We start from the raw sequence: 10,000 nt of genomic DNA on the forward strand, positions 1-10,000 counted from the left end.
TGGAATGATACAAGGAATGGAGGTTTAAGAGATTTGGCCTAAAGCTATTTGATCTACTCTCACTTCATCTTCCTATTTCATCACCTTTTTTTACTTCTAAAATGTTCCAGGTCTTCTCTGAGACTTAAATGAATTATCTCTGACCGTGATCAGAATTGTGGAGAGGTTATAATGATATTGACATTAACCTTCATTATATCACGATGAGATTAGTCATCAGTCGGTGACGCACACGTACTATCCAGACGAGTATACCCACAGATACATGCATGCGTGCATACATAGATATAGACATACAAATAACATACGTATATATACACTCATATACATACACACAGATATATATCTATATATACATATATATATATATATATATATATATATATATACATAAATATATATATGTATATAAATTATATATATATATATATATATATATATATATATATATATATATATATATATATATATATATATATATATATATATATATACAGTATATATGTGCGTGTGTGTGTGAGGCATTAGTCCTATAGTGGACTACAGCTGATGACGATGATGATGATGATACATGCATAATTTCTTTTTTAACTAATAGGTAGAGGATCCTATAGTTTAGGTAATGGCTCTGACCAATGTTGTAGACAGAACGTAAAAGAGATAATGAAATTACAATGCAAAGGAAATATTTCAACATTCATGGACTTGTTTCGACGGTGGTAGAAAATTTTGCTCAGGAAGAATCATGATCTTTTTATCTTTACCAAATATCATTTACCGTATCCTTTGTGCTTCCACTCGACTGAAGGTGAAAATGGAGGAAAAAAATAAATGAAGAAATTATAAAAAAAATAAAGGCCATAAGGAAAACGAGAAATATGAAGTAATGATGATTTAAAAAATTAACAAAACGAAAAAGATATGTGTTAGATAAAGAAAAAATAAGCGTGACATCATAAAGAAGAAGAAGAAGAAGAAGAAGATGATGATAGAGTGGCAGGGACAGTAAACGGCGTCCAAGAAATTGAAAAGGTGGAAAAATGGTAGAAGAAGAAGACCGAGTCTCGAGGGTGCGCCATATCTATTTATCAATGGTGTCGTGTTAGCTTCCTTACCCTTCTCCGTTATTGATGGCTCCAAAACTTGAAAACTTGAGGCGCTTCATCATTTCCGACAGATTCCGATTCTCCTTCCTGCCGTAACTTGGAAGAGGAGGAGGCTGAGGAGAGATGGCGCTCGGGTATGCTAAGGGTAGAGAGACCGATGGATCTCAGGGCTTAAACACATATCGGGATTTCCTCGGCTGATGCTCAGTGATGTATGCGTCTCTTGTGAATATCATATGGGATTTTCCTTCACTTTACACTCGTCTGACGTTTTAATTGATGTACACAGTAAACAGTAAATAGAGAAAAACTGCTTTTATGCAATCTACTATGGTTTTCAATCTCAAAACGTCTGCCAATTTGTACGACTATGAAAATTCTTATGGTTTTTCAAGGGTTTCGGATGGAAGACATCAGGATAAATTTGGTTTTATTTTCTTTTTTTATTTTGAGTTATTGACAAATATTCTGATGATTTATTTGGCTCTCCTCTCATGTCTATCGTTTGGACCAAATATTACCGGAGTTTCTAGTTGTGTTTGTAATTTGATGGGAATTATTACGTCATGTCAAAATTATATTCTTTTACTTTTATCTGTCAATCTGTGTGTCAGCAAGATTAAGTGAAAATCATGGAGATTTTCCCAGGGTGAAAACCAATCGCCGGACTCTGGTGAAACTTTATGGAACCAATTTACTGGGTGTCCGTTTCTGAAGATTAACATATGAATACCGTTAAACCCATCTACATTTGTCCTTGATTGATAGTCATAACAAACTATCAACGGGATGAATTACTAAAATATTATTGCAATTAAAATTTCTAATAAATTAGTTCAACAGTTATTGAGATATTCAATTGCATCACAGATAGGCGCATATAGACATATAAGGATGGCAATGAGCGTGTGCTCAGGTGGGGTGGTATGTCGGCTCTAGCTGATCCCCCCCACCCCAAGGACTAATTTGTGGTCGGACTGATGAAGATTCGACATGTCATCATCCATATGAAAAGTGTATTTTTGATCATCTTAAATATTCCAACTTAAAAAATCAAAATATACAAAGTCCACTTCGAAGGTTCATTCCCCAAAGTTGCTGTTGATAATTATTACCATTCAGTCATCGTTTGAATTCGGTCTTTCCCTTGGCTAGTAAATGGCCTAAAAAGCGGGACGCAATTTCTGTATATGTATCTTTTGCAAACTCCCTATTCCTAGTGTTGTAAATACTATCTATTATTACGAAAGTACTATAGCGTTATATGAAAAGGGTTAATATAATTTCCTTCTAAAATTTATTTTCACATTCCAATATAGAGGCCGACAGCAAGGGCATCAAAACTAAATTACTGGAATCAAACCCGGTGGAGACAATAAGGGTTTTTAAAGGCCACTCATGAATGACAGAGGCAAGGGGCAGTGACGCTGCCCTAGAGACTGACCATAACACATATGATCAGCGGCCACGACCCCTCTCCATCCAAGATAGGACAAGGGAGGACCAGACAATGGATGCTGATGACTCAGCAAGTAGACCAATAGGCTGCTCCAAACTCCCCATCCTTAGCTCACAGGTTACAGACACAAGAAACTATCGAGCTTGAGCGGGTCTCGAACCCGAGTTCGTCAGAATTCCAGTAAAAAAAAAAAAAAAAAAAAAAAAAAAAAAAAAAAAAAAAAAAAAGAGGTTTGTCTAAGGACGACGTTTGAAGCTCTGAGGACCACAGAACAAAGTAGAAATTATCACAAGAATTCCTTTTCTTTATGTTTGTGAGGACGTCGAGACGAGAATGGTTTATCCAAATCAAGGTTGGCCACTTTCACCAAACTGGAGGTATTGATTGAGAAAACACGGAAAATGGCCCAGAATTCCAGAGTCTGCCAGTAAATGTCAAAATTTAGGGATGCGATCAAAGTTCTTGATTAGGTGAACAGAAACCATGTTATAACTATCACGTTTTTTTTTTTTTTTTTTTTTTTTTTTTTTTTGTGTGGGGGTGGGGTGGGGTGTAAATAGGTCTAACTTACGGAACAGTACACAATACAACGGCGTATCAAGTTATATTGTTTTCTTATAAACATCCAGACTGTACTTAATTCACCATTCCTCAAATGTAATAATATATATGATTCTGATGGAAAATAGAATAAAAGATTAGGTAGGACGTCAATAGTACTTCAAATTGGTGAGGAAACCCCAGCTCTTTAATAGAGAGGTCACTGGTTTTTAGATTAAGTTTCTCTCTCTCTCTCTCTCTCTCTCTCTCTCTCTCTCTCTCTCTCTCTCTCTCTCTCTCTCTCTCTCTCTCTCTCTCTCTCTATCCTGAGTAAAATTTAGTAAAGATACGAAAATATCAAATAAGCAGCCAAGCTATCCTATTTATAGAAGAAATGTCATCGCTAATTATAGGAAAAACACTGCTATTACTCCTTTTAATGCTGACGTAGTCTGTATTACTCACTAACGATGGCACCGATAACGTTCATTGCGGTAACAACATAATTCGTGTCTGTCTAGATCGAAGCTTATGTATCCATTGCCAAGGGACTCGAAAAGCAGCATTGCAAGCTATATAATCTTTTAATAAACTCTATAGCATCTTTAAGATATAAAGAGCTATTTCATATGATAAATTTTCTATCGTTAAAAAAGAATCACTTAATTTTGGATACGAAATGGTTCTTATTTTGGATATATCTGTGCACTTGGCTAAACAAGACTTGGTGTGTTGTATTTCGAAGTTCTGGCAACACTGATTCAAGAAATTAGTGGCCATAAAGTCTGTCGCCTAAGTCGTCCTCATGTACAAGATAGGGTGTACAAGATATCGCTTTAATCCCAATGGAGAGAAAGCCTGGTGTATATTACATTAGTTAATTTGAGTATCTTTGTTAGGAATAATTAACTGAAGGTTATATACTACATTAATTTGCTTTCCTTCTAAGAGCAATTCTTGCGTGCAACATCCGACCGTATGATAAATCCTGAAGGCTAGAAAAATGAACATGCAGGCGAAAGACTGCAGTTATTTGAAACATAAAACAAACTAGATGTATCAATCACTGTTTGCAAACCTCTGTTAGTCAGATTTAGTACTGTTCCCCAAATACTTTATGGTATTCAAGTTTTCTTTCACAAACTGAGACAAACTTTAATTCTCTTACACTTTTGTGAGAAAAATAATTGGTAAAGGCATTCTCGACACAGTTCTATCTTCTATAGTAATGGTCCATGCCGAATAAAATATTTTCTTTACAAGAAATCAGCGAATTTAAAAAAAGGTAAAAAAAATATGTGGTTAGTTATCACATATTACTATTAACAGACAGACAGACCGACAAACAGAGCCAAAAACATAACTCCCCTGTTGGAAGTGACTAGTAAAAGTAATACAATAGAACTACTTTATTGAAGAAAGTAAAAAACAAAATACAGCGGTAAATTAGTACCTCTAGAAAGTCGCCTGAAGTTCAGCATCTAAACATTTTGTGATACAAGACTTACAGAAAATTAACAGATTATTATTATTATTATTATTATTATTATTATTATTATTATTATTATTAGTAGTAGTAGTAGTAGTAGTAGTAGTAGTAGTAGTAGTGGTAGTGGTAGTGGTAATGGTAGTAGTACTAGTAGCAGTATTTTTTGTAATTATATTGTTCTACTAATGAGATTTTCAGTTGTATGCAAAATACCGGTATAGGTTATAGACACAGGAGTGTAGAACATAGGCTACTCTGGAGAAATTTTTACTCACAGAAAGACTATATGGAACGAAGAAGAAGAAGAAGAAGAAGAAGAAGAAGAAGAAGAAGAAGAAGAAGACTTTTGAATACAATCCCCGTTTTCACTTTTTTTTTCTTACGGTTGAAAGACAAATTAAAAATATCGGCCCTCAAGGGTCCCATCTTCCGTCCCGAAAAAAAAAAAAAAAAAAAAAAAAAAAAAAAAAAAAAAAAAAAAAAAAAAACCGTTTCAAACATTCCGACACGACAGTTGAATAAGAGGGAAAAGTTATGTGGAAAATTTTAATAAGTCTTTAGTCATAAACCCAGCGCCCTCAGACTTTATTAAATTGTCTATGCTTTTTCTGAATTCAACCTGTGGCAGCGTTCCTTTTTTCGGAAATACTTAAGATAAACGAGACGCTTTGATGAGAATTTAGTATTTTTATACTTTAGACTCTATATCGTTCTTACACTAAAGAAAATGCTGCGTTACATTTGGTCCGATGAAATCTTGTTTTATGTTGTCCTTTATGCAAATTTATCAATTTCCTTTTAAAATTCAGTATGAATTTGTCACAGAAAAATTCTAATTTAAACAAAGAAAGAAAGATATCTCTCTTATATAATAAAGACCAAATCTCTCTCTCTCTCTCTCTCTCTCTCTCTCTCTCTCTTTATATAAATTATATATATATATATATATATATATATATATATATATATATATATATATATATATATATATATATATATATATATATATGTATATATATATATATATATATATATATATATAAATATATATATATATATAAATATATAAATATATATATATATATAAATTATATATAAATATATGTATATATATACATATTTATAAACTTCCTTTGAAAAGATTATTATATTTTGATAAATTCTATGACCTTATTGACTAATTTTCTTTGATGGAAAAAAAAAAAAAAAAAAAACCGCTTTACGAATTCTCTTACATAACTGCCATTTCATTTCTATTTCGATAGATAACCGCGTAATGATAATTTAGCGTCTATTGGCTTTCTTATTAAATGTTTTTATTTATGAACTCGCTTCGGCATATTACTAATGTCTAATGAAATTCCGAAGAAATGTTATAAGAATTATGCAGTTTGATGGTCTGAGACTCCAATAATAATAATAATAATAATAATAATAATAATAATAATAATAATAATAATAATAATAATAATAATAATAATAATGAAAATGAAAGTCAACTCTTAAATTTCTCCTAACTATTCCTTTTCTTCCATGTAACATAAAATGTAATAATTGGAGAGTTGCATTATTTGCAAAAAAGAAAAAAAAGGAAAAAAAAAGAAAGAAAATAACAAAAAAAGTATGAATCGGGTACAAGGATACTGTTACTGTTCTTAAAATACTTCATTTTACTTTTTCATTACTTTTCTTGTAATGTATTTATTTCCTTTTTTCTTTCCTCACTGGGCTATTTTTCCCAGTTGGGATCCTTGGGCTTATAGCATGCTGCTTTTCCAACTTGGGATGTAGCTTAGCTAATATTGATGATGGCAATAATAATGTTAAATGATTAATGCGCAACAAATAATGGCTAGAAGGAAAATTGAGAATGGAATTTATCAAATCATTTCCACTGATGAAGTCATAATAAAAAATGAGGTTATTTCTCTACTAATTATTCAACTACTTCTTATATATAAAATATTGATGATAATCACAATGCTACCAAAAGTAATCTTAATAATAATAATGATATTAATAATAATAATAATAATAATAATTATTATTATTATTGTTGTTGTCGTTGTTGTCATTATTATTATTATTATTATTATTATTATTATTATCATTATTCACTGATTAAGTCATAATGAAAAAAGAGGTTATTTCTCTACTAATTATTCAACTATTTCTTATATAAAAAATATTGATGATAATGAAAATGCTACCAAAAGTAATCTTAACAATAATAATAATAATAATAATAATAATAATAATAATAATTTTTATTATTATTGTTGTCGTTGTTGTCATTATTATTACTATTATTATCATTATTATTATTAAAAACTTAGCATGGTCACGAGAATGAGAAACTGCATTAATGTAAAAGCGAAAATATTAATGTAAAAGCGAAAATATTGATGATAATGAAAACGCTACCAAAAGTAATCTTAATAATAATAATAATAATAATAATTTTTATTATTATTGTTGTCGTTGTTGTCATTATTATTACTATTATTATCATTATTATTATTAAAAACTTATCATGGTCACGAGAATGAGAAACTGCATTAATGTAAAAGCGAAATGTAGATCTCCCATTGCAATGCCTCTCGCGCAATCCGGCCTTTTATTTTACCTTCTCGCTGAAATTACTTTTTCTTTCACTTGGAGAAAAAAAGTGACCCGTTCTTTGCAGATGCTTCTGGCTATGGTCTGTTGTTGAAAAGCACGATTCTGTTTTCGTTTTTACTTGAGATTGAAATCGTTATTTTTGTGTTGTTCGTTTTTTTTTATATATTTTTTTTTTCTCCATTAGATTCACACACCTTTTTAACCTCACTTGGTTCCCCTATCTATTTTTGTCTAGATTTTACATTTGTTTCGTTTATTTTTTTATTTTTTTTTGCTTTATGTATAGAGTATCTATTTAATACTTTACTTACTCTTTCTTCTTTAATTGAAAATGCATAGTGTTTAAGAGTATTTTATGCTGTATTCAATATCGGTATATAATGTCAGAGACAGACAATTTTGGAAATACTCATTCCAGTGATGAGTATTATATAATGAAAGATGTTGCCGTTTATTTATCCAGCCAGACAAAAAGATAATATGTGTGTGTGTGTGTATAAATGCATACATACACATTGCTAATATGTATAACATTTTCCTATATATATACATTATATATATATATATATATATATATATATATATATATATATATATATATATATATATATATATATATATATATATATATATATATATATATATATATATATAGTCGTTATTGGTTAATTTAACTTTAACGAATTTTATTTCCCCCTCTTTAGGAAGCAATATTGTATCTACAGTATATTTGAAAGTTTGCTATCTACTGTCGACGGCACAGTAACTAATTCATTACCCACTTGTAGTGGTATTTCTTATGGTATTTTCTTTCACCCAATCTTCTGTAATTTGCCAGTGAATCACCAATCTTAATTCTACCCTTTTTCCTTTACTTTCTTCCCATTTATTCCCGAATCATTATTCCAAAGTGTGAACAAAAGCCACAATTACTACCCATTTTTCTTATACTCTTCTTTGGTGTAGTTTCGGGGGGAGGGGGGCGGGGTTGCAACGATTGAAGATGGATCCTTCCTATAGGTAGCTAAGGAGTAACTTTAAATGCCTACTAGTTCTCATTCCAATGCATGAATGGTAGAATCCATCCACCGGCCATTTAGACTAGTAAACAAACCTACTCTTTTTCTAAATACATCTTTTTGAACGTCAGTTTCTTCTTCAAAAAGAATCCGGCTTATTTACATGGATTTCTAGCATTCAATGAGGTTAACCGAGCCTCTTTCTATCGTATAAGGTAAATTGCCTACGATGATTTTCCTTGTGGCCTTCCCGTGGTACATGTAGTTTCTGCAGAAAAGTCCGATGTTGCTACTTACAGTAGGTACTAGAATTGATACTTCGGTTGTGTTTGGTACTAGAAGTCTCATCTGGTTTGTTGTTAAGATAGACTGTGAGAAATTACTGTTGATGAATATCTGCATCGATATCTCAATCGCATCTTCTTAGTGGTGTCCTTTTAGGAGGAGCAGTGTTCAAGGGCTTCATGAATAAAGCCATTATTATTATTATTATTATTATTATTATTATTATTATTATTATTATTATTATTATTATTATTACTTGCTAAGCTACAACACTAGTTGGAAAGCATCATGCTATAGGCCCAAGGGCCCCAACAGGGAAAATAGCCCAGTGATGAGAGGGAACAGGGAAAAATGGAAATATTTTAAGAACAATAACATTAAAATAAATATTTCCTATAAAAACTATAAAAACCAGGACTAGTTTGTGGTAGGACTGATGAAGATTCGACATGTTATCATCCCTAAGAAAAGTGTATTTTGTATCATCTTAAATATTCCAACTTAAAAAATCAAAATATACAAAGTCCACTTCGAAGGTTCATTCCCCAAAGTTGCTGCTGATAATTATTACCATTCAGTCATCGTTTGAGTTCGTTCTTTCCCTTGGCTAGGAAATGGCCTAAAAAGCGGGACGCAGTTTCTGTTTATGTATCTTTTGCAAACCCCCTATTCCTGGTGTTGTAAATACTATCTATTATTACGAAAGTACTATAGCGTTATCTGAAAAGTCTTCATATAATTTCCTTCTAAAATTTATTTTCACATTCCAATATAGAGGCCGACGGCAGGGGCATCGAAACTAAATTACAGGAATCAGACCCGGTGGAGACATTAAGGGTTTTTAAAGGCCACACATGAATGACAGAGACAAGGGACAGTGACACTGCCCTAGAGACTGACCATTACACATATGATCAGCGGCCAAGACCCCTCTCCATCCAAGCTAGGACAAGGGAGGACCAGACAATGGATGCTGATGACTCAGCAAGTAGACCAATAGGTGCTCCAAACTCCCCCATCCTTAGCTCACAGGTTATAGACACAAGAAACTATCGAGCTTGAGCAGGTCTCGAACCCGAGTCCAGTAAAAAAAAGAAAAAAAAAATGTTTGTCTAAGGACGACGTTTGAAGCTCTAATGACCACAGAACAAAGTGGAAATTATCACAAGAATTCCTTTTCTTTATGTTTGTGAGGACGTCGAGACAAGAATGGTTTATCCAAATCAAGGTTGGCCACTTTCATCAAACTGAAGGTATTGATTGAGAAAACACAGAAAATGGCCCAGAATTCCAGAGTCTGGGAGTAAATGTTAAAATTTAGGGATGCGATGAAAGTGCTTGATCGGGTGAACAGAAACCATGTTATAACTATCACTTTTTTTTTTCTTTTTTTTTTTTTGTAAATAGTTCTAACTTACAGAACAATACACAATACAACGGCGTATCAAGTTATATTGTTTTCTTATAAACATTCAGATTG

The sequence above is a fragment of the Palaemon carinicauda genome, chromosome 4, assembly GCF_036898095.1.
Source record: "Palaemon carinicauda isolate YSFRI2023 chromosome 4, ASM3689809v2, whole genome shotgun sequence".
In the NCBI taxonomy this organism is placed as follows: domain Eukaryota; kingdom Metazoa; phylum Arthropoda; class Malacostraca; order Decapoda; family Palaemonidae; genus Palaemon; species Palaemon carinicauda.